The sequence below is a fragment of the Falco peregrinus genome, chromosome 12 (assembly GCF_023634155.1).
Source record: "Falco peregrinus isolate bFalPer1 chromosome 12, bFalPer1.pri, whole genome shotgun sequence".
In the NCBI taxonomy this organism is placed as follows: domain Eukaryota; kingdom Metazoa; phylum Chordata; class Aves; order Falconiformes; family Falconidae; genus Falco; species Falco peregrinus.
In genome coordinates, this window is record NC_073732.1 from 72,501 (window position 1) to 79,521 (window position 7,021).

Below are 7,021 nucleotides of genomic sequence, written 5' to 3' on the forward strand. Positions count from 1 at the left end.
GGGTTCAGGTTTAGGGTTAGGGTTAGGGTTTAGGTTTAGGGTTAGGGTCAGGGTTAGGATTAGCGTTAGGGTTAGGGTTAGGTTAGGGTTTATGGTTAGGATTAGGGTTAGGGTTAAGGTTTGGTTAGGGTTTAGGGTTAGGGTAGGGTTAGGGTCAGGGTTAGGTTGGTTGAGTTTAGGGTTAGGGTTAGGGTTCGGGCTCGGGTTAGGGTTAGGGTTAGTGTTTGGGTTAGGGTTTAGGGTTACGGTTAGGGTTAGTTTTAGGGTCCGGTTTAGGGTTAGGGTTAGGGTTTAGGTTTAGGGTTATAGTTAGGGTTAGGTTTAGGGTTAGGGTGAGGATTATGTTAGGGTTTAGGGTTAGGGTTAGGGTTTAGGTTTAGGGTTAGGGTTAGGGTTTAGGGCTAGGGTTAGGGTTAGTGTTTAGGGTTAGGTTTAGGTTTAGGGTTAGGGTTAGGGTTTAGGGTTAGGGTTAGGGTTTAGGGTTAGGGTTCTGGTTCTGGTTCAGGTTCGGGTTCGGGTTAGGATTCTGCTTCAGTTTAGGGTTAAGGTTAGGGATAGGGTTAGGGTAAGGTTTAATGTGGATAACTGGCTAGCTGAAAAAAGGTCTTTAGACATAGTCCAGCTGGCTGGACGAAAATGCACATCGCTCTCAGCTTATCTGAAGTAAAGCAAATTACACTGTCTTTGGCTGTCCTTGTTACACAATAACAGGAAGATTTCGGTGGGAAAAGAATGTTGCAGGTGGGAACAGATAACTACAGAAGAGAAACTAGGGGTGGACTTGGTATTTAGGCAACTAACCAATAATGAGCTTAACTTTTGTAATATGTATGAGCTAATTATAACAAGGCATAAAAGGTGACTGTAAGAGACAATAAACGAAGTCTGGTGATCACTCATATTGAGTGACTGTGTCTTCCCTCCGTTGCAACAGGTGAGGGTTTAGGGTTATTGTTAGGGTTAGGGTTTAGGGTTAGGGTTAGGATTAGTGTTAGTGTTAGGGTTAGGGTTAGATTTAGGGTTAGGCATAGGGTTAGGGTTATGGTTAGACGCTTAGGGTTAGGGTTAGGGTTAGGGTTAGATGCTTAGGGTTAGGGTTAGGGTTAGGGTTAGGGTTAGGGTTTAGGGTTAGGGTTAGGATTAGTGTTAGGGTTAGGGTTAGGGTTAGGGTTAGATTTAGGGTTAGGCATAGGGTTAGGGTTAGGTTTCGGGTTAGGGTTCTGGCTCGGGTTCGGGTTAGGGTTGTGGTTCGGGTTCGGGTTAGGGTGAGGGTTGGTTAGTGTCAGGGTTAGGGTTCGGGTTCGGGTTAGGGTTCGGGTTAGGGTTCGGGTTAGGTTAGGGTTCGGGTTAGACGGTTAGGGTTCGGGTTAGACGGTTAGGGTTTAGGGTTAGGGTTTAGGGTTAGGGTTAGGATTAGGGTTAGGTTTAGGGTTAGGGTTTAGGGTTAGGGTTAGGGTAGGGTTAGGGTCAGGATTAGGGTTAGGTTGGTTGAGTTTAGGGTTAGGGTTAGGGTTCGGGTTCGGGTTAGGGTTTAGGGTTACAGTTAGGGTTAGTTTTAGGGTTCGGTTTAGGGTTAAGGTTCGGGTTAGGGTTCGAGTTAGGGTTCGGGTTAGGGTTAGTGGTTAGGGATTAGGGTTAGGGTTTTTAGGGTTAGGTTTTTTAGCGTTAGGGTTAGGGTTTTTAGGGTTAGGGTTAGGGTTATTGTTAGTTTAGGGATAGGGTTAGGGTTAAGGTTATGGTTAGGTTAGGTTTTAGGGTTAGGGTTTAGGGTTAGGGTTAGGGTTTAGGTTTAGGGTTAGGGTTAGGATTAGATTTAGGGTTAGGGTTAGACGGTTAGCGTTCGGGTTAGACGGTTAGGGTTAGGATTAGGGTTAGGGTTTAGTGTTAGGGTTAGGGTAGGGTTAGGGTCAGGGTTAGGGTTAGGTTGGTTGAGTTTAGGGTTACGGTTCGGGTTAGGGTTAGGGTTAGGGTTAGTGTTCGGGTTAGGGTTTAGGGTTACGGTTAGGGTTAGTCTTAGGGTTCAGTTTACGGTTAGGTTTAGGGTTCGGGTTAGGGTTCGAGTTAGGGTTCGGGTTAGGGTTTGCGTTAGGGTTAGTGGTTAGGGTTAGTGTTTTTAGGGTTAGTTTTTTTAGCGTTAGGGTTAGGGTTAGGGTTTTTAGAGTTAGGGTTCGGGTTAGGGGTATGGTGTAGGTTAGGGTTTAGGTTAGGGTTAGGGTTTAGGGTTAGGGTTAGGGTTAGGGTTAGGATTAGCCTTAGGGTTAGGGTTAGACGGTTAGGGTTAGGGTTTAGGGTTAGGGTTTAGGGTTAGGGTTAGGATTAGGCTTAGGGTTAGGGTTAGGGTTTAGGGTTAGGGTTTAGGGTTAGGGTAGGGTTAGGGTCAGGGTTAGGTTGGTTGAGTTTAGGGTTAGGGTTAGGGTTAGGGTTCGGGTTAGGGTTAGGGTTAGTGTTTGGGTTAGGGTTTAGGGTTACGGTTAGGGTTAGTTTTAGGGTCCGGTTTAGGGTTAGGGTTAGGGTTAGGGTTTAGGGCTAGGGTTAGGGTTAGTGTTTAGGGTTAGGTTTAGGTTTAGGGTTAGGGTTAGGATTAGATTTAGGGTTAGGGTTAGACGGTTAGCGTTCGGGTTAGACGGTTAGGGTTAGGATTAGGGTTAGGGTTTAGTGTTAGGGTTAGGGTAGGGTTAGGGTCAGGGTTAGGGTTAGGTTGGTTGAGTTTAGGGTTACGGTTCGGGTTAGGGTTAGGGTTAGTGTTCGGGTTAGGGTTTAGGGTTACGGTTAGGGTTAGTCTTAGGGTTCAGTTTACGGTTAGGTTTAGGGTTCGGGTTAGGGTTCGAGTTAGGGTTCGGGTTAGGGTTTGCGTTAGGGTTAGTGGTTAGGGTTAGTGTTTTTAGGGTTAGTTTTTTTAGCGTTAGGCTTAGGGTTAGGGTTTTTAGAGTTAGGGTTCGGGTTAGGGGTATGGTGTAGGTTAGGGTTTAGGTTAGGGTTAGGGTTTAGGGTTAGGGTTTAGGGTTAGGGTAGGGTTAGGGTTTAGGATTTAAGTTGGTTGAGTTTAGGGTTAGGGTTAGGGTTCGGGTTAGGGTTAGGGTTAGTGTTTGGGTTAGGGTTTAGGGTTACGGTTAGGGTTAGTTTTAGGGTCCGGTTTAGGGTTAGGGTTAGGGTTCGGGTTAGGGTTAGACGGTTAGGGATTAGGGTTAGTGTTTTTAGGGTTAGGTTTTTTAGCGTTAGGGTTAGGGTTTTTAGGGTTAGGGTTAGGGTGATTGTTAGTTTAGGGATAGGGTTAGGGTTAGGGTTAGGGTTAGGGTTTTTAGTTTAGGAGTAGGGTTAGGGTTAGGGTTAGGGTTTTTAGAGTTAGGGTTAAGGTTATGGTTAGGTTAGGGTTCAGGTTTAGGGTTAGGGTTAGGGTTTAGGTTTAGGGTTAGGGTCAGGGTTAGGATTAGCGTTAGGGTTAGGGTTAGGTTAGGGTTTATGGTTAGGATTAGGGTTAGGGTTAAGGTTTGGTTAGGGTTTAGGGTTAGGGTTTAGGGTTAGGGTTAGGGTAAGGGTTAGGGTTAGGGTTAGGGTTAGAGTTAGGGAAAGGGTTAGGGTTAGGGTTCGGGTTAGAGTTCGTGTTCGGGTTAGGGTTAGGGTTCGGGTTCGCGTTAGGGTTAGGGTTAGTTAGGGTCAGAATTAGGGTTAGGGTTAGGGTTAACGTTAAACTTAGCGTTAGGGTTAAAGGTTGGTTAGGGGTAGGGTTAGGGATAGGCTTAGGTTTAGGGTTAGGGTTAGGTTTAGGGTTAGGGTTAGGTTAGCGTTAGGGTTAGGGTTGAATTTTGGGATAGGGTTAGGGTTAGGGTTTTGTTAGGGTTAGGTTAGGGTTAGAGTTATGGTTATGGTTAGGGTTAGGGTTAGGCTTACGGTTAGTGTTATGGTTAGGGTTACGGTTAGGGTTAGGGTTAGGTTACGGTTAGGCTTATGGTTAGGGTTAGGGCTAGGGTTAGGTTACGGTTGGGGTTAGGGGGTTAGGGTTAGGTTAGGTTTATGGTTAGAGTTAGGTTTAGGGTCTGTTATATGTTTAAAGTTAGGGTTAGGTATAGGGTTTGGGTTAGGGTTAGGCTTAAAGTTATGGTTAGGCTTAGGGTTAGGTTGCGAGTTATGGTTAGGTTTAGGGATAGGGTTTGGGTCAAGGTTAGGGTTAGGGTTAGGGTTAAGGTCAAGGTTTGGTTTAGGGTTAGGGTTTGGTTAGGGTTAGGGTTAAGGTTAGGGTTAGGATTAGGGTAGGGTTAGGATTAAATTTAGGGTTCGGTTTAGGGTTTGGATTAGGCTTATGTTAGCGTTAGGTTAGGAGTATTGTTAGGGTTAGGGTTACAGTAGATTTAGCGTCAGGGTTAGGGTTACGGTTAATGTTAGGTTAAAGTTAGGGTTAGGTATAGGGTTAGGTTTATGCTTATGGTTAGTGTTATGGTTAGGGTTAAGGTTACGGTTAGGGTTAGGGTTAGCGTTCGGGTTAGGGATAGGGTTAGGTTTAGGGTTAGGGTTAGGTTAGAGTTAGGGTTAGGTTTAAATTTTGGGATAGGGTTAGGGTTAGGGTTTGGTTTAGGGTTATCGCTAGTATTAGGGTTAGGGTTAGGGTTAGATTAGGGTTAGGGTAAGGGTTAGGGTTATGGTTATGTTTAGGGATAGGGTTATGGTTATGTTTGGGGTTAGAGGTAGGGTTAAAGTTAGGATTAGGTTTAGGGTTAGGTTTAGGGTTAGCATTAGAATTAGGGTTAGGGTTAGGGATAGGGTTAGGTTTAGGGTTAGGGTTAGGTGCAGATTAGGGTTTGGGTTAGGGATAGGGTTAGGGTTAGGTTAGGGTTAGGGTTAGGGTTTGGGTCAGGGTTAGGGTTAGGGTTAAGGTTAAGGTTTGGTTTAGGGTTAGGGTTTGGTTAGGGTTAGGGTTAAGGTTAGGGTTAGGATTAGGGTAGGGTTCGGATTAAATTTAGGGTTAGGTTTAGGGTTTGGGTTAGGCTTATTTTAGCCTTAGGTTAGGAGTATTGTTAGGGTTAGGGTTACAGTAGATTTAGCGTCAGGGTTAGGGTTAGGGTTAGGTTAAAGTTAGGGTTAGGTATAGGGTTAGGTTTATGCTTATGGTTAGTGTTATGGTTAGGGTTAAGGTTACGGTTAGGGTTAGGGTTAGCGTTCGGGTTAGGGATAGGGTTAGGTTTAGGGTTAGGGTTAGGTTAGAGTTAGGGTTAGGTTTAAATTTTGGGATAGGGTTAGGGTTAGGGTTTGGTTTAGGGTTATCGTTAGTATTAGGGTTAGGGTTAGGGTTATGGTTACGTTTAGGGATAGGGTTATGGTTATGTTTGGGGTTAGGGGTAGGGTTAAAGTTAGGATTAGGTTTAGGGTTAGGTTTAGGGTCAGCATTAGAATTAGGGTTAGGGTTAGGGATAGGGTTAGGTTTAGGGTTAGGGTTAGGTGCGGATTAGGGTTAGGGTTAGGGATAGGGTTAGGGTTAGGTTAGGGTTAGGGTTAGGGTTTGGGTCAGGGTTAGGGTTAGGGTTAGGGTTAAGGTTAATGTTTGGTTTAGGGTTAGGGTTTGGTTAGGGTTAGGGTTAAGGTTAGGGTTAGGATTAGGTTCGGGTTAGGATTAAATTTAGGGTTAGGTTTAGGGTTCGGGTTAGGGATAGGGTTACGTTTTGAGTTAGGTTTAGGCTTATGGTTAGTGTTATGGTTAGGGTTACGGTTAGGCTTATGGTTAGGGTTAGGTTACAGTTAGGGTTAGGGTGTAGGGTTAGGTTTAGGGTTATGGTTAGAGTTAGGTTTAGGGTATGTTTTAGGTTTAAAGTTAGGGTTAAGGTTAGGGTTAGGTTTAAAGTTACGGTTAGGCTTAGGGTTAGGTTGCGGGTTATGGTTAGTGTTATAGTTATGGTTAGGGTTAGGGATAGGGTTAGTGTCAGGGTTAGGGTTAGGATTAGAATTGTGGTTAGGGTTAGGGTTAGGGATAGGGTTAGGGGTTGGTTAGGGTTAGGGTTAAGGTTAGGGTTAGGGTTAGGTTAGGATTAGGGTTAAATTTAGGGTTAGGTTTAGGGTTTGGGTTAGGGTTATGTTAGGTTTAGGTTAGGAGTATTGTTAGGGTTAGGGTTACAGTAGATTTAGGGTTAGGGTTAGGGTTTAGGGGTTAGGGTAAGGGCTAGGTTAGGGTTACGGTTAGGGATAGGGTTAGGTTTAGGTTTAGGTTCATGCTTATGGTTAGTGTTATGGTTAGTGTTAGGGTTAGGATTAGATTAGGGTTAGGGTTAGGATTAGGGTTAGGTTAGGGTTAGCGTTAGGGTTAGGGATAGGGTTAGGCTTAGGTTTAGGATTAGGGTTAGAGTTAGGGTTAGGGTTAGAGTTAGGGTTAGGGTTAGGTTAGGGTTAGGGTTAGGGGTAGGTTTAGGGTTAGGGTTAGGTTAGGGTAGGTTTAGGGTTAGGGTTAAATTTTCAGTTAGGGTTAGGGTTTGGGTTAGGGATAGGGTTAGGTTAGGATTAGGGTTACGGTTAGGTTTAAAGATAGAGTTAGGGTTAGATTCAGGTTTAGGTTTAGGGTCAGGTTTACGTTTAAAGTTAGGGTTAGGGTTATGGTTCGGGTTTGGGTTAGGGTTACGTTTAAAGTTACGGTTAGTCTTAGGGTTAGGTTTAGTGTTATGGTTAGTCTTATGGTTAGGGATAGGGTTAGGTTCAGGGTTAGGGTTAGGGTTAGTGTTATGGTTAGGGTTAGGATTAGGGTTTGTGTTAGGGTTGGGGTTTGGGTTATGGTTAAATTTAAAGTTAGGATTAGGCTTAGGGTTAGGTATAGGGTTAACGTTAATGTTATGGTTATGGTTAGGGTTAGGGGTAGGGTTAGCGTCAGGGTTAGGGTTAGGGTTAGAGTAACGGTTAGGGTTAGGGTTAGAGTTAGGGTTAGGGTTAGCGTTAGGGTTAGCGTTAAATTGAGGGTTAGGTTTAGGGTTTGGGTTAGGCTTAGGTTAGGGTTAGGTTAGGAGTAGTGTTAGGGTTAGGGTTACATTAGATTTAGGGTTAGGGTTAG